General features: G+C 43.0%; 1 protein-coding gene across 9 annotated transcripts in view; it reads right to left on the bottom strand.

Annotated features, from left to right (window-relative positions):
• slc2a9l2 (solute carrier family 2 member 9, like 2) overlaps positions 1-25498 on the bottom strand; it is a 213261-nt gene that overhangs the window by 4341 nt on the left and 183422 nt on the right. The window lies entirely within an intron of this gene.

Below are 25498 nucleotides of genomic sequence, written 5' to 3'. Positions count from 1 at the left end.
ACTGCTTGGATTTTTCAGCCAAAAAAAAGTACGTTTGTTGAAAAAAAGAGAATTCTTCTCGATTTGATTTCCTAAACCAACTTTTAAATTTATTAGTATTGAGCAGCACATGCATGCATTTATGTGGCTAAATGCTTAAAGTGCCAAAGCTAACCTTGTTCAGTATTCCATGCCAATAATGGAGATTTGCAACAGATTTAAAATACACACAGTAGCTGATTGCCCAGAGAGAGATTTAGATACCGGGAAAGGATTTAGTGTGTTTTTGGGTGTGTGTGTGTGACAGAGAGAATATCTGATGCAGAGTTTTACATGAAGCACAGAAACGTGTCTGACCCTCAGCAGTGCGTTACCAAACTATAATCCTTCCTCATCACGGGACAGAGTGCAATGTACCTGATCATAAAAATGCACCAAAAAAAAATAAAAATAAAATAAAACAACCATGACAACTACTTATCACTTTACATTTTGAGGTTAAATTATCACTACTGTTAGCAACTGACTTTTTTTCCCTCAGATGTGTGTATTTTATAAGATACACACATGCATGTAATAAAAAGTGTACTGTGAAAACAGCCTGACCTAGTTTCTCTGCTGCTTAAATGACGCAACACACATGCAGACTGTGGCCCAATAGAAACACACACACATGCACGCACGCATGCACACACACACACACACACACACACACACACACACACACACACACACACACACACACACACACACACACACACACACACACACACACACACACTAAATGCTCATTGAAGGGCTCCATTCAACTGAACATTTATGCTTCAGACTGCAGAAACCAGAGTATCAGTAGAGAATATGCAGACTCCACACTGAAAGAACCGAGTGAACTGACATTTGAACCAGAGACCTTCTGACTGAGATGACAAATGTTCCCACCATGCAGCCTGAGACCCATCAGCCGATGGAGACACAGGTTTCACAGTCAGATATGTTGGCTCAGGACTGATGTGACATGATGAGAGGTGATGGCACTTTCAACAACAGACACCAGGGTCTGGTTATAGAACCAGACAAAGAGTTGGTTTGCAAACACAGAAAACTCTTTTACACATTTTCAAAAGAACTAATGATCTGTGTAGTGACCATCAAGTCCCACTTTTAGTCACCCTTGGGTGCGGGTGGAGGCAATGACTCGCTTCAACAATATTGTCCAGGCAGAAAGTGGGTTTGGGTTTATTGTCCCATTTATTGAATATGTTGACGATCACAATCATGCAGGGTTCAGAATGGCTATTTCTTGTCAAGGTTTATGTAAATGATGAAAATTATAACGGCGAATTAGATGTGGCATATGAAACCAAACAAAGGGGTTAAAAACCGTGTGACCTCCCATCACCCAAAAAACTCCAATGCACTGCCACCTCAACATCTTTATAGGCTCCACAGTGCCACCAGTGGTTAAAGGAAATACAAACCATAGTGCAATAAACTGAAATATACATAAAACATTATCAAAATAAACTTAGACCATATTCTAATCTAAACCAAAACAAAGAAATGACCTCAGTGATGACGAGGATATTAAGAGGCAATGCGGTAAGTTGTACATGCAGGCTAGCACTCTGGCACGTAACTTTGGCATGTGCTCAGATCCTGTTAAAGTGTCCCTCTTTCGTTCCTTTTGTACTCCTCTCTATACAGCCCACTTGTGGTGCAACTATAGTAAGGTAGTAATGAAAAAGCTTCAAGTGGCTTATCAGGATGCTTTTAGAATCCTCATGAAGCTCCCTAGATGGACTTCGGCAAGTCATATGTTTGTTGTGAGTAACATCCCTACTTTTCATGCGCTTCTGAGGCTCTTCATGTACAAATTCATCTGCCGACTGAGTTTGTCAGCTAACGCTGTTGTTAGAGCGCTGTCATCTTTATCTTACAGTGACACGAGGTACTCCTCAGTCCTTCTTAAACATTGGAACAACTGCCTATACGGTTTGTAATTAGAATGTGTTTGTATTTTTATTTTATTTTTACTTTATTCTTGTTATGGACATATCCCTTGTCTGAAATAAAGTTTGATTGATTGAATATTGGCTCCTACAATCTGTCATCAGAAATCACTTTTCTCTTTTCTTGCAAAAATCATCAAAATGTCAGTCATTTTGAGTAAAATTACATATTTGGTAATATTTCCGTCCAGATAAGTTCTAAATAGACCAGCTATACAGACAGACAATCAAACTGCACCCAGCCTCCGCAGATGTTAACACTAGCTAACCCTGAGTGAGAACGGAGCAGGACATCAAACCAGACGGAGCAGTCTGGGTCCAGATGCAGTGGAACAGAAACAAAACACAGGTTGACAGGAAAAAAACAGATAGGAGTGGGACAGCACTGTGGAAAGCAAAAGGGACATGACTCGAATATCAAAATCCAAGATCAAGCCTCAAAATAAAATACTACAGGGAGATTATTTAGGGCTCACTTACAAAGGTATGGGTATAAAAATATACTTTTTTTTAAGTGTGAGCATCTAGTGGAGCCATTGTTATATAAGTTTTCATCCATTTTTGCATAAAACAAGAGAAACCTATTATAAATTGCAGTGCAGGACATGCATATGAAAAAACTAACTACAATTCTTAGGATCATCATATCTCTCTCTCTCTATCTCTATATATATATGTATATATATATACATATACATATATATACATATATATATATATATATATATATATATATATATATATATATATATATATATATATATATATATATATATACCAGCGAAAATACATACCATCACTTTAAAGGTGAACTGGGCAGTTTTTGCTTGCTTTTAGCACCCCCACTGTCCAATTGTAAATCTGAAAGCACCAAAAATGAAACTTCCTCGCTGAGCATTTGTCTTTTTAACACCTTAGTCTAACAGCTGAAATGTCTCCACAGCCTTCCTTAGTGTCTACAGAAATGATTCATCACTAAATCAAACAAATCAGATGTGTTCATGATCTAATGCATGCAGGAAACTTGCTGGAAGCAGACTGTAGTGCCCAGTATGTCAGCCCAATTTTTGTGCAATATTCTGGCCACAGGGGGTGATAGGGGCTGGGTTGCCTTTCATTAACCTTCTAAAGGGTAATTTTAGCACATAATTGCTCACGAAAAGTATTTAAAACTATGAAAAAGTTAAAAGTTATCTGTTTACGCACAGCTCACACTGCAGGATTTTTAAATTGTCTGCAATTTTTAAAGCATGAGAGATCACACAAGGGGTGATAAAAATCATGAGTCATACCAACTTAGCAAAAAATACAAACTACACTTGAACCACTTTTATTTGTGGACATTCCTTCTGAGCAGACTGGAGCACTCGTAACACACCACACACAGTAGGTTTATCTGATATGATTATCTTTATAGCTGTTGCTGTAATGGTGTACAACTTTAATATTGTCAGAAGGGACATGGTTGGTCAAAAACTGGCATGATGATCCTGTCGTGTCATCTGGGGTTAACCTGCTGTAGATAGGTTTGTGAACAACCTTGGTGAGGGGATACAGAAATTATTTTAGACCAGATAATGTCACGGCAACTGCACATTATGTAATAAAAATATATAAATTAGTGTTAATGCACTTTTAAATCAATAGTTTAGTTTAGCAAGCAAAAATGTTATCCAAACTAATCTTGGCCCACAATAATAAAAATGCATCACATAACTGGAATTCTGGGTTGATTTATCACGTTTGGGTTTTGTTGTTGCCTTTGTTTCTGTGCTAAAAACACAAACCATACAAACAGTTTAAAACATCTACATTCACAAATATTACTATATTAAATCAAAACAGAAAAACTCAGAACAATCAAAAACAATAAATACAAACTACCGGATAAAAACATGACATAGAAATGCCCGAACAATAACACAAAAAAAAAAAAATACTTTCAAAAGTTTTCAGGAATTTGCACACTTTTTATTGTTAGATGTTATATTAGTTATGCATTTTATATGGAACTGATATGAATTGTAAATAGTTTTTTATTTTTTTTCCTATTTTAAAAATTCATCACCACTGCCGTCCGTTGCCCAGAGTGACACCTCTGCAGTGGGGTGTGACAAGGACGTGTTAGTGCTGGGGTGTGTTGTTTTAACAGGGTCAGAGCTGGTTTCAGGTGGAAGTCAAGAACCAGTGAGTCACCGCTGTGATCTAGATGACCAGTGTGAGCCTGGGAGTAAGTGGGACCAGCAAAATGAGTCCTGCAACAACAGAGGCTCTGGCTGCCTAAAAATAACGTTCTGTCACCTCTCGTCTCTAACACCTTCCTCGCCTTCCTTTGGCCAGCCTTATCTCCTGGGTTCTTCTCTTTGCTTTTCCTAATTATTTTCCACACATCTCCTGTGGTATTGCTTCCTCTTTGCGGTTTGCCTTTGTTGTCTGATTTCAGTTAGACTTGTCCCTTTATTTACCAACATCTATTTTCAACAATATCCTTGCACAACCATCAAAATGAAAAAAATCTCTTGTTCTCATGAGATGGATTAGCTAAAACACAAATGGCCTGTATTCGTTGCTGTCTTAAGGTGCTTCACGACACAATCAGTCGTCCACCCATTCACACACACATTTACATGCTAGTGATTATAAGCTACATCGTAGCCACAGCTGCCCTAGGGTGCGTTGACAAAAGCGAGGCTGCCGATTACTGGCGCCACCAGGACCTTCGAACATGACACATCACCCACCAGAAGGTGGATAGTTTTCTATCCATATTTCCTGTATTAGCTGCTGATAGAAAATAGACAAGGAAACACTCGGATTAGAAAATCCACTCAGATCTACATCACACTGAAAATTAAAACTCATGGACCCACTCCTCTTGGCTCCCAAGGGGGAAGGCTGTTGTTTAGTCAATGCCCAGGAGAGAGCAGAATGCTTCTTGGCTAGTAGAAGCTAACCATTAGCATTAGCAACTCAACAACATGGCAGAACTTAGGCTTGTGTTATTTGTGGAGGTAAAACAAACATTGTAGATGGAATGGTAGGGTTGCATTGATGTTAGCAAGTCAGAAGGGAGATGTCTAAATATCAGAAAATAATAATAAGACTTCAAATCCTGCTGTTTTCTGCTCACCTTTCTTCTGACTAAAGTCTAGTTCCTCAAACAGGAGCATGAGAACTTTTTCCGACTCCCAAGGCATTTAATTATACTAGAGACCACCGCAAATGTACTGAAAAAAATTGTCTACTTAGTCTTTAAATAAATTGTTTTGGGGCTCCTATAATGCTACTTCTATTTGGACATAGGCCCAAAAAAATAAAAAGAGATTTTTGTATTCATAAAATACAATTCTGGTGGAGATGCCTTCTTAGTGTCAGCAGGGGAAAAAGGACAAAGTCTGATGAGATTTGATGGCATCTGTGGCAAACAAACTCATCCTCAGATGACCTAACTTTGGTGGTTGGCTTGCTGCTAACACTCTGGTGCCAAACACTGCGTGACTTTCTAATAACCTTTGACCCAAACCTGATTGGTTAGAATTGTCATTTCAGCACGCAATGGATTATTTAAATATGATAGGGTCATAAGAGCTAATTAGTATTGATCCAATTAGCATCTCAGCAACATTTAAATCTTTTTAAGCAGATCTACCTAACTTTTGTCATTATTTCAACATATACCAAGATGGTTGCAGCATAACCCACTAGATGAGTCCTGGTTACCCGTAGAACAGACACTTTGCAAGACGATAGAGCTTTCAGACTTACCATTTATTTGCTCAAGCATAAGAAAACATGAAGTCTTTAAAAGTGTTAATATCAGCACCTCTCTGACAGCAAGGTGGGAGTATCAAAAATGACAGAGTCTTCACTAATACCACACAGATGCACACCCATCTGGAATAATCGTGATATTTTGCAAAATAACTAGATGATGAACCTTCCAGACTGGAAAAGTAAAGGAATCCTATGCCTGCAACACATACATGAAGGATTGTACTTTATCCCATTTATCAGAATAGTCTCCCAATTTGGGATAGATGAGAAAAGCCTTTTAGAATATCACCAAATTAAATATGCAGTTTAACAAAAATGTAAGCTTAATAAAGTAGAATTGTAAACACCACCAAGGGTATTAAACTTCTGTAATCTCAAACACCCCAAACTACTGTCTAAATTATATAAGACACTGTCCAACATAGATGATAGAATAGCAATCCCTATTGAAAAGTGGGAGGTGGATCTATCAGTCAGCTTTGACCAGAACTTCTGGTCCCAAACTTGTTTAAATAATTCTAAATGATCAGACACCCCAATTTACAATTAATTCAGTACAAAATTCTACACTATACAGGTCATCGAATGTTCAGGATGGGGTTTGTGTCGTCTGACACCTGCATGCACTGCACAGACAACATTGATGACAATTACATCTACGCACTGTGGTCCTGTCCACCTGTCCAGGAATGTTGGGGTAGAGTATGTGAAGACCTGTCAAAGTGTCTGAAATGTCATATCCCAACTTCCCCCTCTCTTTGTTTGCTGGGAAACCTGGACGATGTCTTGATTGAAACACCTTTAATTCACGCGGTTCTGACTGCCATATGCATCGCTAAGAAAACTATCCTCATGAATTGGAAAAACAGAGATACTCTTTGCATTAACAAGTATAGAAATCTTTTGTTAGATCATATTACACTTGATTTAGCCTCTGCTTCCACTTCAAATCTATCTCTCTGGGCTCCTTTGATCGGTTCCATCACATAGCGATGACAGGGGGTCATTGATATTGTCCTGCGGGATGATGTGGATGATGGGGCGGAGGGTCTGTGTTTGGACTATCCAGACGCTCCCTGGAGGTGGGTTCACTGGGGGTGTCTGGGGCTGGGGGGCTGCTGCCCCCTCTGGAGTCTTGAGTTGCCTCGGGAGTGGACTACTGGCAGTTGTGAGTGGAGCCCCTTGGGGGGTCTTGGCGACAGCCATGGGTTGCTGCCTGGCAACTGAATCGCCCCTGAGTTGGTCTAGGTGGGGGCCTGGGGGCTCGGGGTGTGGGGGCGGCAGGCCTCGTGTGGGGATCTGGGTGGGGACTTAGGGATGAGGTCCTGACAGGTAAGCTGCCGGGATAAAGGTAGGAACAAGCGGCAGTGCATGGCCCAGGCTCAGGGGCCTCAGATGGACCTTGGCTCCTCTGAAATAAAAACAATTCTGTCCCATCACGGGGAGGGGGATGTCCAGGAGGGTGAGGATCCAACCTTACCTGGATGTCACATGTTTTACATATTCTGGAAGTTGTGCAAATGCAGGAATGGGAGTAGAAATTCTGCTGGGGCGAGGGTGTGTTGGTGCCCTCGGACTCTGTGGAAGTCTGCCATGCTGCTGCTTTGTATCAGGTGTGACATTTAAGCAGAAGCTTTGATGCTCCACCTGAGAGTAAACATGTAAGGCTTGTCACCAGCATTCAGACATCAATTCTGTTTGCTTCACAGCCAGACAGAACACGGAAATAAATAAATAAATACTACTTTTTTTTAGCAATATGCATTTTAATACTGGTAATTTTAGCCAATGTTCCCCTATATTTTCAAATTAAATACCAAAATCAAACTAAATATTTACATTTAAATAGATCAAAACATTTAATGAGCAATGAAATCATAGGTAGCAGCTACTTTGAGAAATGTATTGCTGACCAAATAGTTAAATAACTAAAATAACAAAACAACAAAAGACTATGTTCTGCATAGTTTGGTTTCTTTTGTCTTTGTATCTTTTGACATATTCTCAAAGTTCATAAGAAAAAAATGCAAAAAAAAAAAAAAAAAAAAAAACAACTGAAAAAATATTATAGAAGCCTAAAGTTCACCTCCAAGAAAACCCAGTATGAACGTGTGATTCAGACGGTCGTTTTCTGCTATTTTAGGCTCAGTTCACTCTTTGCCTCCAACACATGACACTCATGGTGGTGCCGACTGAAAAGACAAAATTAGGTTTGAGGGTTTGAAGAGAAGACAGGCAGACAGTGTTTGACAGAAGGTCAAAGCAACGTCACGAGAATGCCCACCATGCCTGGAAGAAAGTTCCCCTCTGATCTGAAAGTTCTGGTCTGACTTTTATTCAACTCTTTCTGCTTTTCTCTATGAACACGTCCTTCTAATTCCAGCAGGCAGACCTTGTCTGTGTGTGGGAGTGTGAGGCCCTTAAAACATTTAATTTACGTTCAAGTGATACTTTTGTAGATAAAATGTTAGTTTGAAGCTGAATTTATTATTTTATTTTAGTCAAACAGACAAAGTAATTTGTTTACAATGATGAGCTGTTTTGACCTTTTTTATGTTACTATTGTGGACTCTATTAAATGGCCCGTGTATTTTATAGCAGATTTGTCATAAAGAAAACTTTATGCATTCCCTGGTCAGTTTTACATTTACAATCCAAGACTGGTGCACTAAAACAGACTTTATACTGACTTTCCTGCCTTTCTGTCACATCGTGTTAACCTACTGCTGAACACAGATCACTAACCCATTAAAGAAACATCTGAATCCTTGTTGCTGTTTCCACAAGTTGACAAGATCCTGACAGAAACATTAGAGTCTTGTGCTGTCTGTGGTTAACCTCGGAGGATGAATCCTGCTCTCTGATGTCCCGATGACGGCTTTGGGCTAAACACTTGCACCACATTAGAGGTCAGATTCTTTTTATGGCTATGCTGCTGAGATGCTTACACATCTGCTTATTTTCAAAGGGCAAGAGAGTGTTCGGAAAATCAGCATTAGGCGTAGGATGCAAATCAAGATTCCAAGGACTATAAACACTTGGAGAAAAGATGCAAGGAACAATCATTTCAGTAATGGTCATCTTGTACCATGGCATCATGTTTGTATTGCACTGCAAATGAGTATGTAAAGGCATCACCTGCACACCAACTCAAATCTGTACAAACACACCTGAAAATACATTTTAATAAAGGAAAACATGTTCATGCATGGATTTAGCAGGAAGTCTGCTTTCTTTTGAATTATTGAAATAAGGATTTATAGTTTCACAATAAACACAAGATATTTTATGTTTTACCTTCTAATAAATCCAGTTTGCCAAAGGTGTGGAACACTCATTTAATCAATACATTTGCAGTGGTCGCTAGTAGGAATGAATTACTTATAAATTGTACAAAATTGTAAAAAAAACAACGGTGCACCATTTCCAGGAAGTCGAACTGAGCCTCAGAATGAATAACAGCAACACGACTCTTCCACTGTCTCTGCTTGATTTGCAATGTGGATGTTTTATCTCCACAAATAACACAAGCCTGGAGGAGTTCTGTCATGTGGGGGAGCTGCTAATGCTATTCGTTAGCTTCTACTAGCCGAGGCATTTTCTGCTGTTTCCTAGACGCTAAACCAACAACAGCCTTCCTCTTCGCGAGTCAAGATGGGTGAGTCCATGAATGTTAAGTGACAGTGTGACATAGATCTGCAAGGCTTTTCAAATCCTAGTTTTTCTATTTTCTATTAGAAGCTAATACAGGAGATAGGTGTAAGAGACTATTTTCATGTTCAGCCTTTACGAAAAACTCAGAGTGACCGATTATTATCAGAAATAACATTTAAAAATGGATTTTCAATGTTCCACATAAATTTAAGTACTTATCTGAGGATGAGTTAAAATCTCAGATTCCTGTTATTGTTGGTCTGAAAATAAAATTCCAAAGTAGTTTAGCAGGGCATTAGTCTAAAAGGTTGACAAGTTCAGTGTTGTTTTTTTCTTTTTCTTTTCATTTAATTAAAATCAAAATGTCAAAGTTTATTAGGATCCAGTGTGAGACAAGTGCAACGTTATGACCATGGGGGAAGTTGTGTCTATAAAAAGCTGTCCCGGATGACGTCCTCACTACAGAGGACAATTAAAAGGCCGACAGAAGATACATACATACTCAGTCTGTTTTACTCATTTAAGATTTTATCCTCAGATTCTTCTTCAAAGTGTTTTTGTATTACCATTGCCCTACAGAGTTTATGTATTTTTGTTGATTCGATCAGAATTGAAAGCCTAACCTTGCAGGTATATTTAGCCTGATTAAAGACCAGCATCACTGACAAACAATGAGTGAAATCTTTGACTGGTAGTCCCTGTCGTGTAGCCTAGTGAACTAGACCAAATTCTTGCTCTGCAAAGAATGGTCTAGGCATGCTCCATTGGAACCTCAGCAGCTCCTACCAGGACTCTGGCTAGCCAATCACAGCTCTCTAGAGGGGTTTCAAACACATAAAGAGCTGTGATTGGTCCATAATGGTGGGCCAATCGTGCTCTATCTGCTTAGTGAACAAATCACAGAGCTTTATCTGCTTTGTGGGCCAATCAGGGCACTCTATATGCCTGGTGGGTGGGATGATGCAACAGAGTGAAACAAGAGTATGTCACATTCATTGTCCAGTGGAATGCGGAGATCATTTGAAAGACAACGGTAGAACCCGCCCCACAACCGAGAGCCGTCAATGGAGCATGGCCAGACTAAATAATACATTTATTTAGTCTGGCTTGCCAGGCTACCTGTCGTGCTCTCTGTCCCTTTGGTCCCCAGCCCCCTCCAGGTGTCCCCTCACGTTCTGTGTCCTTGTAGCCCCCAGCCCTTTTGTCTCCAGCTCCCTCCAGGTTTTCCTCATGTTCTCTTAGTCTCCCCACTGTAGTTTCTATAGGTTTATTATTTCAGTTCCTTAGTCTCCTTTCCTTAGTCTCCTTTAGTGTGTGTGTTCCCTTCCCCAGTTAGGTCTGGTTTCCTACCCTGCTCCATTGTGCTCCTCCTCTCTGTTATTAGTTTCACCTGTACCCATTTCCCCACGCACCTGCTCCTCATCTCCTATCACCCCAGCCCTGTGTATATAACTCTGTCTGTGTCTCCAGTGTTTGTCGGTCCATTGTCTTTTGTCAGCGTTGTTTTTGTCCCCCTCTAGTTACTATAGATCCTGGCTCATGTGAGAGCTTTTTGCTTTGTCTACAGAACTTTAAATTTTTGACCTCGTGTCCTATAGTCTTTGTTTTTTCAGTTCTCATCCTAATAAAAGGATTTTTTATTTAAACGACCTCTCCTGCCTGGAGTTGTGGTGTTCTGCATTTTGGATCCAATCCTCCTGCGCTCGCAGCGTGACAGTAACATGTGAACAAAAAAGCATAAAAAACTTTTTATTTCTAATGTATTTATATTTTTTTTATCAAAGAATAAATGCTAACTGTACACAGTAAAGGCCACATTTTAGTTTCAGCTAAACAAAATCTGTTCAGTGAAACAAGCTGATTTTTGTCTAGGAAAGCCAAATTATTTTTACCCTGGTGGTGAAAAAGTTAAAATGTCTTGCTGAGAATAGAATAATAGAATAGAATAGAATAGAATAGAATAATCCTTTACTGTCCCTAAGTTTCACAACAGCAATCACATTCACAACAGGAGCAACACTGCAGCATAAGAATGAAGAATAAAGAGTGATTTAAAAAAATAGATTCAAATACAATCAAACAAAATAAATATTCTAAATCATTTTCAAATTTCAAAAAGCAGCTTCACCTTGTTTGGTTCTGACTCAGGTTTCTACAAGCTGACTGCTTCCCAAGGATCTCAGAGCCCTGCTCAGTGTACATACTGGAAGGAGATTCAACATGTATTTTGGCTCTGTGAGTTATTTATAAACTAGTACGAGCACTTTGAAATTGTTGTTTACTGGTAACTATTGTAGAGATTTAAGAACAGGAGTGATATGCTCAGTTCTCATTAAGACTCTAGCAGCAGCGTTCTGAATAAGCTGCAGTTGCCTCACAGCTTTTATTTTTGGGGAAACCAGTCAAAAGACCACTGCAATAGTCCTGCCTGCAGGAAATGAACACATGAGTTTCTCTAGGTCCTGTCTGGACATGAGGCCTCTGAGTCGTGCTATTTGATGAAGATGATAAATCACCAATCTAGTTATCGCAGCTGGTTATAATGTGACCAGTGAAGCTCAGGACTGAGTCAATTATGACACGATTTTAAACCTGGGTCTTTGTTTTTAATTCCCCTGGAGCCAAGTTGAGAAATAACCTCCATCCTATCCTTTTTATTTCCAAATACAATAACTTCCGTCTTGTCTTTGTTAAACTGGAGGACGTTTGATTGTATCCAGTCAATAATTGCTCCAAACACTGACAGAGTCAGTCTAGAGCCATGTTTACAAAACAATGCTGTCAATTTGCTGCAATGTCGTGGCGGCATCAGGGAGCCTTAGGTCGTTAAAAAGTGGTCAGACCATGGCAGTAATGTGGTGCAATTGTGTCCATTTTTATAAAAGATTGGGCGATGGTGGCTTAAAGAGGGTGTGGGCTGCAGTCCCTGCACTGCCGCGAACTTCCGTTTATCTTGGACATAACTTGCTTTCTTATGCAATTGAAGCCGCGACTGTTACGTTTTTTTAACAAGCCGCTCCCAAAAGTGTCTGTCCCCCACAGTTTACGTGCAGTCTCTGGTGATCTGAGCTTCATCTCTAATGGAGAGACACTCCTGGAGCTCTGCAGCATAAATGACCTAACCCAGGAGTAGCATGAAGAAATTGAAGAGGTCCAAGACTGGAACCTTGGGGGACCCCACATTTCATGGTGGTCTGCTTTGATTTGTGATCACCAATAGAAACAAGATAACCCTAATCTTTGAGATACGATTGGAACCAACTATGGACTGTGCCTGATATTCCCACCCAGTTTATGAGCCTATCAAGGGTGTTTTGGTCCATAGTATCAAAAGTTGCACTAAGATAGGGCATCACCAGACGTCACATTAAAAGTTTTGGAGACATCTACTAAACTTATTGGATAAAAAAAATATATATATATATATATATATATATATATATATATATATATATAACACTGAATCATACAGAGCACAGTTATCCTGCTTTTTTCTCAGACTTTATTTTGTTTTACAAGATAAGAGGACAAATCTGCTCCATAAATGTCTAACTAACCTAATTTGCATATCTTAGATAAAATATCTCAAAATTGGAAAACAAAAATGAATTGTCCTAATGTGATTTATTTGGGGAAGATTCATGCAGATAATCATCAGGAAATCCGATTGTTTTTACAGACTCAAACAAAACGAACTGTGGTCTCGACTGTGAGAGAAAAGTAAATCCATCAATGGGAATTACAACTCATTTAACACACCATTCAAAATTGGATTAGTAGGAGGGAGAGTGATTCTGTAAATACCATTCACAAGATCAAAGAATAGCGCAGCTGGAAAGAAATGTGTACATGAGCATGCACAGCAGGTCCTGGGAAAGCTTTCCAACCACACTTCACTCTGGCTGAGAAAAAGCACATAGAGAAGGTAAAAACCAGCGACTGTTTTAAGGTATAGGTTAAATGAACAAAGACATTTTTGATTTAAGATTTTAAGTGTTTCTTTATATAAACATCGAGGTTTTAGAGTGTTTGCAGCAAAACTTTATGATATGTGCTTGGGTGTTGCTGTGCAAGCTCAACGCTTATCCTCCTTTTTCTGTCTTTCACACACAACTGACTCTAAAATATTAAAGTAAGTGATTTTAGCAGAAATATGAGTGACCAGCTTGGCCTAGTTTTTTTCTTTAAATTGATACTATGCAACTTTTTCATATTTTAAAATCATTTTCTTGAGCCAGTTTATGCTAAAATTTTGCAGCGTTAATGAAATGTCACTCAGACCCCATCGCCCTCTGTGGTCAGAATACCACAGTTACAACTTCAGAGTTGCCAGGTTACCCACTGGTGGAGGGAGCAGTGGAATGGAGTGGAGCTGACATGCCTGGCGCTGCAGTCTGCTTCCGGCATATTTCTTACATATTTTAGATCATGAACACATCTGATGTGTTTGATTTAGTAGTGAATCGCTCCTGTAGAAACTAATCAATGCTAAAAAGACGTTTCAGTCGTTACAATAGGTGTTTAAAAAACGACACACAACAAAGAGTTAAGTTTCACTTTTTTGGCTTGTATGTTTTTCACAAAGCACTTTCTTTCTGAGAAAGGTGTCTCATAAATAAACATTATTTATTTACATATGTGGTGTCTGCTTTTACCAAACTTCTCCTGTGTGGGTTTTATTGAGTTATAGTCACATAGTTGGAGTTGTGTGCATTAAGGATTGGTGCTACATCTGTAACAAGTGATCAACAAGATGTGATAATTCCATATAAATATGAAATATCAATCTGATTTATCTTTAAATGCTTAATCAGAAGATTATAGTTTATTTTACTTATCAGGGACCTTATTTATATACACTTCATATTAATTCAGACAGAGTCAAGTTTAGTTTATAAAAATGAATATATTTCTATTTTTCTAAACTAATGATTATACAGGACAAGGCATGAACAATGGGATGGAATGTAATGTATGTAGTGGATGGAATGGATAGGCAGTGATTTAATGTGATGTGTGAAATGATGGAATAGAAGCTAGATGTTTTAGCAAAACCTTCCTTAAGTATCTGAGAGAGTTTGTGGAGTATGGGTTGTAAAATCAATTTGGCTGTATGTTTTGTAAACTAGACATTTGTTCATAAAACCATCTGACGCAATTTGTGCCGAGACTATGCACCCTTGTGTGTAGATCCCCTTCAGCTCTAGGGGGTCAGGAGGTCAAGCTGGACACTGCATATGTCGCAGACCTCTGTTACCGATGCCTGTAGATTAGCTCAGACAAGACCCATCTGGTCATGAGACATCTCCAGGTGACGACAGGAAGCTAAGGCTTATATGAGCTGTTTTGTCCTGTAATGTCCAGAAATGGTCAGTTTTTCACGTACAGCTTGACCCCTTCAGTATCTGGTCATATGGAGACAGGAGTCTACATTTGTGGCCTTTAATTTGCCGGATCCTGCCATTCCATCAGGTGGAGTCCAGGCCTCTCTGCAGCTCAGAACACATGATAACATATTGTCAACAAACTGTTCCCTTCTCAAGGTCATTCTGTGCCAAGCCTGCCTGCTTATCTTGGCCGGACTGGACTGTTATAAGAGTGACTGTTGTCAGCTCATATGAGTTAATCATTCGTGAAATAATAATGTCTTCATTAATCTGTGCTCAAGGTTGATTGATCTGTGCTTGAACTACTGAAAGTTTGAAATAAATGAATTATTACATTGAATGATTTATGTATATGGTAATCAGTAATGTTTGATATGACAAGGTTCATTAGAGAGTTAAATTAAAGTTAAGTTAAACTCATGACATATAGATATTTCCTTACCCCTAATCAGAGCATCCGGTATCTGAAAGAAGGCATGATGTTCTGAGATTCTTGGTAACATCCCTTAACATGGCACGTTCCGACTGGACAAGAATTGATAATATGAGAATATTAAAACAGAATCACCTAGTGGTTCAGCACTTCAACTTCACTTCCAGCTTCCAGCATCCTGTGAGATTCAGCATTCAGTTCTAGAGAAAGCTACGGAGCGGCCGTCCGGAGCGAAACCTCTTTAACCCTGATAAAAGCTGCCTACCACTGACACATCAAACGGTTCCTGCAGAACAAAGCTGATAATGTTCTGACTCCCTAAAGCCCCATTCCCACCTGTACCGGGTCGGCCCGGGCCGGGTAGCCCCAGTCGGCCCCAGCCTGGCCCGGTTGATTCCACACATCCTTGTCTTAAGCCCATGTGGGCTGATTCTACCCACCAATCAGAGGCTTGCTCTAATGGAAGGTGTGAATGGGCTGATTCTACCCACCAATCAGAGGCCTGCTCTAATGGAAGGTGTGAATTTGCTGTCAGCAGTGGGCGTGTTGGCCCTGGTCGGCCTGAAGCAGTACCCCTCGGGAAGAGGGCCGAGAATGAGCCTTGGTTGGCCCGGGAAAATTCCAGGCCACCCAGATATGTAAACAACCTATGCTACCCGGCCCGGGCCGACCCGGTACAGGTGGGAATGGGGCTTAAGAGTCCTTCTAGACACAAACGGTTCCATCCATCTGTTGTGACCCGGAAAACATCTCTGGACTGGAGAGTCGGTACTGTGGTTATTTTACAAACCTCGGTGCCCCAAGGTCATCTGACATTTCACACCTCTGGATCCACGAAGAGGGTCTTCCAAAGGGTGAGGTAGACACAACATGAATTGCATCCGATGCCTTTTTGATAAGAATCAACTTCCTAGTTAATGCAACCCAAATTCTTTCCATTTTACACCTAGGACTCAAGTCTTCTAGATACGAAGGTTCTGATAACCTCACATTCACATATAGTCACCATACATCACATTGCATCTACCTGGATTCATCCATCACAGTAAATATTAGTTAACTTGTCATGTTTTTAATTGTTTGGAAAATAAATTCTTACTTTCTATAAACCTGACTCTCTTCTTGAATCAACACGAAGTGTTCTACAATCCCTGAATAAACAAAGAATTCTAAATCTTCTGGTTAAACATTAAAGACCAATCAGACTGGATTTCCATATTTATATAGAAATTCACAACACACTGGTCAAAGTGTAGAGTAGTATATTAAGCTTGAAAAGCACCCAAATACATACAAATTACCCTCTCTACAGTCTGTAATTACTTGCAGCATTACAGAGAGGCTTTGACTTGATGTCAAAAGAGAAGACGGTTTCAAAATGCTTTTTCCACGGATTTTGCCAAATCGGTAGTCAGCTAGAAACTGAATTAATTCTGTTAACAATTTTGTTTTATTGACTGCCTTACTTATAAATCCGGCAAATCAGAATTTGACATGTTTTAGGGCATTACCAAACATACCTCAGAAACAAGCCCCCACAATGGGGGTGAAAAATTGAGGCAAACCCGGAAATGAAATAAATTGCAGTTCCACCCTCATCCTCTGGGGGCTGATGTCAGAAGCGAGCAAATCCTCATTCACTCCCATGTTAAAAATACCAATTTCACAGCAGAAATAAACATGTTTACAGCCTGGTTCCAAAACATGTTTTTTGTTTAAATTATCAGTTTACACTCATGACAACTCTGAGGGGGGTGAATTTTTCTCTCACTCTTCTGTTTAAGTGTGTTAAAAGCCTAAAATTCTGTATAATTAATGAGCATCCAACCCACATGACCACAGAGCTAGCTCCACGGAAAGGCCTCAGTAGAGCCTCGGTCTGGCTTGGAAACTGTTCCGGGATTTTGAGTCTCCGTGTTTGTGTATTCTTTTTTGGATATTATTTGTGCAATTGTTGGACAAAATGACTTGCTGTGGCATTAATTGCACTAATAGAGCGTCCAAGGAGTCTCCACTTCATTTTTTTCGGTAAGTAAAATTATATTTATGTATTTTAGGTCACTGCCGAGCTGAGCTTAGATTTTAACATGTACTGTTTAACCATAAAATTTAAATGTAATAGGGTAAAACCCAGTGCATTTAACATAATGCTGCACTTTAGAAAATGGGTTGAAATATAACATGTTGGTGCAGCTGGGTTCCGACTATCGGCTTGTGGAGCTCTCGGGAGACCGACATTTTCCACCCGGAATGCCGGCTGTTTCTCCCCGCAGCCCGGTCCATCTCTGTCTGATCGCGGCTCCCGACTGCTGCTCAGGCTGCCGGCTTGTGGAGCTCTGGGATGGAAACCTTTCCACCCGGTTCTCCCTAGCGGCAGCTTTGTGCATCTCAGATCGCAGCGGCGCTTGTCTGCTGTGCGGCTGCTGGCTTGTGGAGGTCTCGGAGACCTCTGTGTTCCACCCGGTTTTACCCAGCGGTCAGCCCGGCGTATCCCTGAATCAGAATCTCTGGTGTTGTGCACAGTTAACTCTGGTTGTAGCTAGGTTGCTACCTCCGTTAGCTTAGCTCCCACCTCCGTGTTAGCTTTGGGTTAGGTTCAGGTTAGCTTGTAGCTAGTTCGACCAGGTGTCGTCAGTTGATCCCAGCCTTACAGCCCCACCCTCAGCTCCACCCCTCTTCCCTTTTGTGGAATTGTCGGGGCTTGACGGAACCTGTGACACGGTCAAAATGGCGGTGGTGGCCACCTCCCATTTATCTTCAAAAATGTGTTATTGGAGCCTATGGAAACCCATTGTCCAATATTTTTATGTCGATGATCAGAAATCACTCCTTCCTTCAGATACAAAGATGGTTAACTCTTTGTGTGAATGAGAATTATGCGAAGTGCATGTTAAACATTAATAATAATCATATTATAATGTGTATGAGCATACTGACTGTTAAATCAACACATACAGTACTGATCTGGTGTAGTTAAGCTCTGAAATGGAGCATTGCATGAAATATATTAATTTTAAAGCCATCGTTGATTAAAGAACAGACTATTCAAACATTTGATTTAAACATCTTCATTTAACTCATTTGATTATTTCAACCTGTAAGTTGTAGAGTCACTTATGAACTTTAAGGAAGATAAACTTTATTCAGAGTGAGGATGCAGAAGTCTTGGCTACATGAGACCTTGTCTACGAATGTTGTCTTCTTGTACGTTAACAAGGACTGAAGCAGAGTTCTCCGTTTTGGAGGCCAGACAGATTGTGTGTTTGTGTCTGCAAATGAAAGTAAATTTCTGGTAATTTTGTTGATTAAAACTTGACCTTTGGTACGTTACAGAAGCTAACATTTGAGTCCTTTTACCTCAGTCTTTCCACCCCTCGCCTTACATATTACTAGCACAGTGCAGTTATGTCTATGTACGTGTGTGTGTGTGTGTGTGTGTGTGTGTGTGTGTGTGTGTGTGTGTGTGTGTACATACATGCATACACATGTAATACATATATATAACCTGTCACACACAACAAACGTAAATCTCATTGTGACTTCCTCCACCAACCCAATATTTAACCAGCCACCCTGTGAAGTTCTTTAGGATGTGTTCCTGCTTGCATGGAGAATCCTCTGGAATTCTGAGGTTTAGCAGAGATAGCCGAAGGTCAGTGTGATATCTCGTACTCAGCTCAGCGCTGTTTTACTTGGCAGAAATTAAATTCACAGGGAGATGCACCCCCCCCCCCCCCCCCTTCCCCTTCCCCGCAGGCTTAAATCCCCTCCACTGCATTTATGCTTTGGAGGTGGGCCAACGCCTGTTGGAGAAATTATGATCACTCTCAGCATGTGAAGGGAATATGATTCCAATCATAAGGAGAAATAAAGTTCTCCATCAGGACATGTTTTGCTGGTAGTCTGGAGTGTGAGGATGCTGCTAGATGAAGATGCTGGTGGTCTTCATGACTCTTCATGCGAAGCCTGAATTTAATGTCATAACAGGAAAATGATTTCCCATCAGTGCTGTTGTTCTGATGTGTTATTTTCCTCACAGGGCTGAGACAGGTTATCAGGCAGCTACATCAGGTCAGCCTCCATAGCCATGCCTCACTGACTCTCTGAAACTCTGCTTTTTCATCTGGGTGCTGCATGCTTTTATGCAACATTTTTGGAGCAAGTGTGCATGAGTGCACAATAACACTAAACATCAATGACCATGAGCACCAGAAATGTTCAACTTAGACTGATAGCTGCTAAAGGTGTTGAGCTAAATTTGTCTTCGCTGGCTAATAACACTAATAAAAGACACTTTTTCTTCTTTGAAATTACTTTTTGCTGTTGAATCTTGAAACTGAGCCAGATGGGTCAGTATTATCAAGGCTTAGTTCTTGTCAGTGACTTGTCAACAGATTTAGGCAGGATATTGATTTGGCTTTAACTGTGTAAAAGGATCAGATCACACTACGAGAGGCACTGAGTGCTTCACCATGGGCCTTTGCACAAGTGGGTGTTCGTTCAAGACATCTGACTCTGCAGACAGAGAAGATTAGTGGGAGTGTCTAATTTCTGTGGGATTGTTGGTCTGAGGAGTCAGGTTGACAGCTGAATAAAGAATAAAACAACTGTATGTATCTCTAAAAAAACACTAAATTAGCCTTGAAATGAAAAAGCAAATTTCATCTGAGTTTGGTCAAATGAAAGAATGTTATCCTGCAAAAGATCAGAAAAAGCAGTGAATGATTTAGAAAATGTAACATTAAGCATTTAGTCTTAGCCTAGCGAACCAGACCAAATTCTTGCTTTGCAAAGTTTGGTCTAGGAATGCTCCATTGGAACCTCTACAGCCCCTAGCAGCATTCTGACTGGACAGTCACAGTTCTCTATGGAGGTTTCAAACACAAATGGAGCTGTGATTGGTCAACAACGGTGGGCCAATCATGACCATTGGTCAGAATGTAGTCAGACCTGGGGCCTCATTTATCAAGCTTGCTTACGCACAAAACGGGGTCGAAAAACTGCGTAAGCAACTTTCCACGCAACCTTTGGGATTTATGAAAGAAAACTTAGCGGAAAAATGTGCACAACTTTAAGTTGACTAAGGACCTTGCATACGCACATTTTGGACATGGAGAGCACCTGCAGTGCTGCTGCTGAGAAGGATAAAATTATGAAAACCTGTAGCATTATCACTTGTACTGCTTCGTTTACACACAGAACAAGACCCCTCACATGCACACACACACACACACACACACACACACACACACACACACACACACACACACACACACACACACACACACACACACACACACACACACTCACTCACTCACTCACTCACACACACACACACACACACACACACACACACACACACACACACACACACACACACACACACACACACACACACACACACACACTGCCTGAAGCACAGAATACAGACAGGGGGACAGATTGAGACAGAATGTCATGCCTCTGTGACAGTTTGTGTCATGTCACTGTGACCCGATTGATCATGCGCCCTGGCTAGTTGAACAGGGGAGATCTCTGTTTGGCTGACTGGTTAGCACAAGTGACTTTTACCCGGGAGTCTGGGGATTGAATCCCAAATGGACCATTTTTTTAATATCCGCCACAGATCTCTCTGAAGAATTCACAACATTGACAGCTTCAGCAACGCTGTGCCATTCCGTGGATTTTCTCTTATTTGATTTGCAAAAGCACTTCCTTTTATTTCTCCACCTCACCAACAGGTACCTCAATTTCTGCTTCTGTGAAATAGCGCTTCCTTGATCTGCCTTGATCTATGGTTGCCATCGTCATTGGCGGAGCGCTGCAACAGCCAACTTATGTATAAGTATGAGATCCACAAGGCACTTTGCATTGACTATTTATGGTAGTAAGTGGGCGTGGTGAGGGCGGGATGTGACTAAAAAGCAGCTGAGAATGTTTGTAGATAGTTCCCGATTTATGAAGTGGAGATTGCTTGCAGTTGTGCGTACTCCATGTTTGATAGATCACAAACCTACTTGGCGTAAATACATATTTTTGCTGAGCTTAAGTACGGTGTCATGCCCTGTCCTGTCTTCTCTTAGGTTTTAGTCGGTGTCTCCGTTAACTGCTCCCACCTGCCTCTTGTTTCCCAATCACCATAGCTCCCTTTCCTCGTGTATTTAAACCCCTTCTGTTCTGTGTTCCATGTCGTGTCATTGTTTCAGTGTCCAGCGTGCTTCATTAAAGAGACCAATGGTAAAAGTACCTACCTGTTTTCCTTCTTCCTCCCCGCGTTTGGATGCTCATCTGATCACCGCCTCGCGGCCCGGCACGCTCGTGACAGAATGACACGACCCCCTGAAGGGTCCAGCGGGGATATCCTCCCATGGAAGTATCTACCAGTTTCTCTCCGCCGACAATCGACCGGCTTCTCCTTCCCCAGCTCCAGCTCCGTCTCGCCGCAGACGGCGTCTCCGACCTTCTGCCTCGGCGTTCCTCGCCGCCCTTCCGGAACCGGACGGGAGGTTGGATGGAGAGACGCTCCGGGATCGCTCCAGCTTCGAGGGCATGAGGCTGGCTTTCTGTTCCCCCGGGGTCGGTCCACGGCGTGGGGAGAGACGCCGGAATCCACCACAGCCCAGCGCTTCAGGACGGAGCTGTGAGCCCGCCGCTGACCGTGCTCGGCGAGCCAGTTCGGACACGCCCCCGGTCAGACCAGCGGTCCCGTCTCCGGCCGAATCGGCGTCTGCAGGAGGAGGAGCTGCACTCGCAGCCCTGTGGGCAGAGCATGCCAGTCTATAGGTTGAGACAGCCCAGGTTCGTCAGACCATCGAACTCCAAGTCCTCCAGCTGGATGATCTGCTCGCTGAACTCCGCGGGCTCCAGCTGGATGATCTGCTCGCTGAGCTCCAGCTGGACCACCTGCTCGCTGAGCTCCAGCTGGACGAACTGTTCGCGGCTCCGGCTGGACGCAGCTGCTTGGACCCGTCCTCAGTTGGACCAGCTGTCCCGCCTCCGGTCCACTCGGCTCCTCTGTCATCTGTGGGAGGTGGAGCCATACCCACAATCCAGCCAACTGAACTGGCCAGTCAGCGGGCTGAGCTGGTCCGGCTTCAACAGAGCGCCCGTTCTAATCAGCTCCGACTGGACGCTCTGCGCTCCCTGTCTTCAGCACTAGCACTGCTCGTTCACTCAAGGCCTGTTCCAGGGGGGGTCCAGAAGCAGACAGGGCAGGCCCGGAAGCAGACGGTGCAGGCCCAGAAGCAGAAGGTGCAGGCCCAGAAGCAGACGGTGCAGGCCCAGAAGCAGACGGTGCGGGCCCAGAAGCAGACGGTACCAGCCCAGAAGCAGACGGTACCAGCCCAGAAGCAGACGGTCCCGGTTCCGGCCCAGAAGCAGACGATGCAGGTCCAGAAGCAGACGGTACAGGCCCAGAAGCAGATGGGTCCGGTGCAGGTCCAGAAGCAGACGTTACGAGCCCAGAAGTCGGCGGTTCGTAGACCGGCGGTCCAGAAGCCGAAGAATCAGAAGCCGATGGAAGGCGACGCCCCCGGGCCAGAAGCCGACGCCCCCAGGCCACGGGTCGACGCCTCCCAAGTCGGCTTGTCTGATGTCGCCGCCTCTCAAGTCGGCTCGTCTGACGACGTCGCCTCCCAAGTCGGCTCGTCTGAGGACGTCACCTCCCAAGTCGACGTGTCTGAAGTCGTCTCCCAAGTCGACGTGTCTGAAGTCGTCTCCCAAGTCGACGTGTCTGAAGTCTTCTCCCAAGTCGACGTGTCCGAAGTCGTCTCCCAGGTCGACGTGTCCGAATTTGTCTCCCAGGTCGACGTGTCCGAAGTCGTCTCCCAGGTCGACGTGTCCGATGTCGTCTCCCAAGTCGACGTGTCCGAAGTCGACGTGTCCGAAGTCGTCTCCCAAGTCGACGTGTCCGAAGTCGTCTCCCAAGTCGACGTGTCCGAAGTCGTCTCCCAAGTCGACGTGTCCAAAGTCGTCTCCCAAGCTGACTTGTCCGAAGTCGTCTCCCAAGTCGACGTGTCCGAAGTCGTCTCCCAAGTCAACGTCTCCAAGCCAAGGGTTGACGCCTCCAAGCCAAGGGTCGACGCCTCCAAGCCAAGGGTCGACGCCTCCAAGCCAAGGGTCGACGCCTCCACTGAGGTCGGCTCGTCTTTCGCCTCGCCTGATGACGTCGCCGCCCCTGAGGTCGGCTCGTCTGTCGCCTCGCCTGATGACGTCGCCGCCCCTGAAGTCAGCTCGTCTGATGCCGTCGCCGCCCCTGAAGTCGGCTCGTCTGATAACGTCGCCGCCCCTGAAGTCGGCTCGTCTGATGACGTCGCCTCCTCTGAAGTCGGCTCGTCTGATGACATCGCCGCCCCTGAAGTCGGCTCGTCTGATGCCGTCGCCGCCCCTGAAGTCGGCTCGTCTGAGGACGTTGCCGCACCCAAAGTCGGCTCGTCTTATGACGTCGCCTCCTCTGAAGTCGGCTCGTCTGAGGACGTCGCCGCCCCTGAAGTCTGCTCGTCTGATGACGTCGCCTCCCCTGAAGTCGGCTCGTCTGATGACGTCGCCTCCCCTGAAGTCGGCTCGTCTGATGACGTCGCCTCCTCTGAAGTCGGCTCGTCTGATGACGTCGCCTCCCCTGAAGTCGGCTCGTCTGATGACGTCGCCTCCCCTGAAGTCGGCTCGTCTGATGACGTCGCCTCCTCTGAAGTCGGCTCGTCTGACGTCGCCTCCTCTGAAGTTGGCTCGTCTGACGTCGCCTCCTCTGAAGTCGGCTCGTCTGACGACGTCACCTCCTCTGAAGTCGGCTCGTCTGGTGACGTCGCTTCCTCCGAAGTCGGCTCGTTTGGTGAAGTCGCTTCCTCTGATGTCGGCTCGTTCGATGACGTCGCCTCTGGTCTGCCGTCTCCTCCGTCTCCGGTTCCAATGGTGATTCTGAAGGTCGCTCCGGTCCAGCCTGCAGGGACTTTGTCGCCGGTCCTGCCTGTGTCCCCGGCCCAGCATGCAGGGCTCCTCTACCGCAGGCGCCGCCCTCCCAGGGCCCGTCGCCTCCTCTTCTGCCCCAGGCACAGGCCCCCAAGGGTCTGTCCTCGTCTCCTCATCTGCCCCAGGCGCAGGCCCCCAAGGGTCCATCCTCGTCTCCTCATCTGCCGCAGGCGCAGGCCTCCTGACGCTGCTGATCCCTGCCGCCTCTCTCGTGGTCCCTCGGTTCCTCTGGGCCCTCCCTCCGGGTCCCCCTCCTCCCGCCCTGCTCCTTGTTCCTGTGGGCGTCTGGGATCCGCCCTTTGAGGGGGGGGGGGGGGGGGGTTACTGCCATGCCCTGTCCTGTCTTCTCTTAGGTTTTAGTCGGTGTCTCCGTTAATTGCTCCCACCTGCCTCTTGTTTCCCAATCACCATAGCTCCCTTTCCTCGTGTATTTAAACCCCTTCTGTTCTGTGTTCCATGTCGTGTCATTGTTTCAGTGTCCAGCGTGCTTCATTAAAGAGACTAATGGTAAAAGTACCTACCTGTTTTCCTTCTTCCTCCCCGCGTTTGGATCCTCATCTGATCACCGCCTCGTGGCCCGGCACGCTCGTGACATACAGTTTTAGTAAGAATTCTACGCAATGTTTGATAAATGAGAACCCAGCTCCTTCTTAATGCAGACCAAAGCCTGAACTATTGGTTCATCTATTACTCCGACTGGTAACTAGACAATGTATTATGTTTTTTTTTTCAAACATGTAAAAGCACATCTCAGCAATAAAAAAAGTATTTTTTCAACCTAATTTTCAAACGTATTCATGTATTCCTTGAAGTTTCTTTTAATTTGTGCAATATTTTTACTTTGCATACTACTTTCTTCATCCAGGCCATTCCACAAAATTACTCCATGAAACTAAACAAAAAACCATTCCCAAATATGGGGAGAATTTAAAAAAGTTTAATAATGCTTCTTACTATGGCAAAAAAAATAAAGTAGCATGGCAATATTGTGTCTTAACAATTCAATGTGTTTATTTTTTAAATTTATTAAGCTTGATAATGTTTTCATACAAAAGTTCTTCATCAGAAATAGTTTGAAGAATAAAACAGGAAAAAGAGGAAAAAAATATATACATTCTCGATATATAAAAGCGTTTAAAAGAAATCCTAATGTGTGAATATTTTCTGTTTGTTTAAATATAAAATTAACTTTTAGCCTGTATCATTACATTTTAATGTAGAAAGTCTCAAAATGAGCAGCGCATGAAAAGCTTTAAAGAAAAACGTAGCTTCAGACAGCGAATACAAAATTTTGTCTA

The sequence above is a fragment of the Nothobranchius furzeri genome, chromosome 3, assembly GCF_043380555.1.
Source record: "Nothobranchius furzeri strain GRZ-AD chromosome 3, NfurGRZ-RIMD1, whole genome shotgun sequence".
Classification (NCBI taxonomy): domain Eukaryota; kingdom Metazoa; phylum Chordata; class Actinopteri; order Cyprinodontiformes; family Nothobranchiidae; genus Nothobranchius; species Nothobranchius furzeri.
The sequence above is the reverse complement of the archived record's forward strand: the minus strand, read 5'-3'. Positions and strand labels throughout refer to the sequence as shown.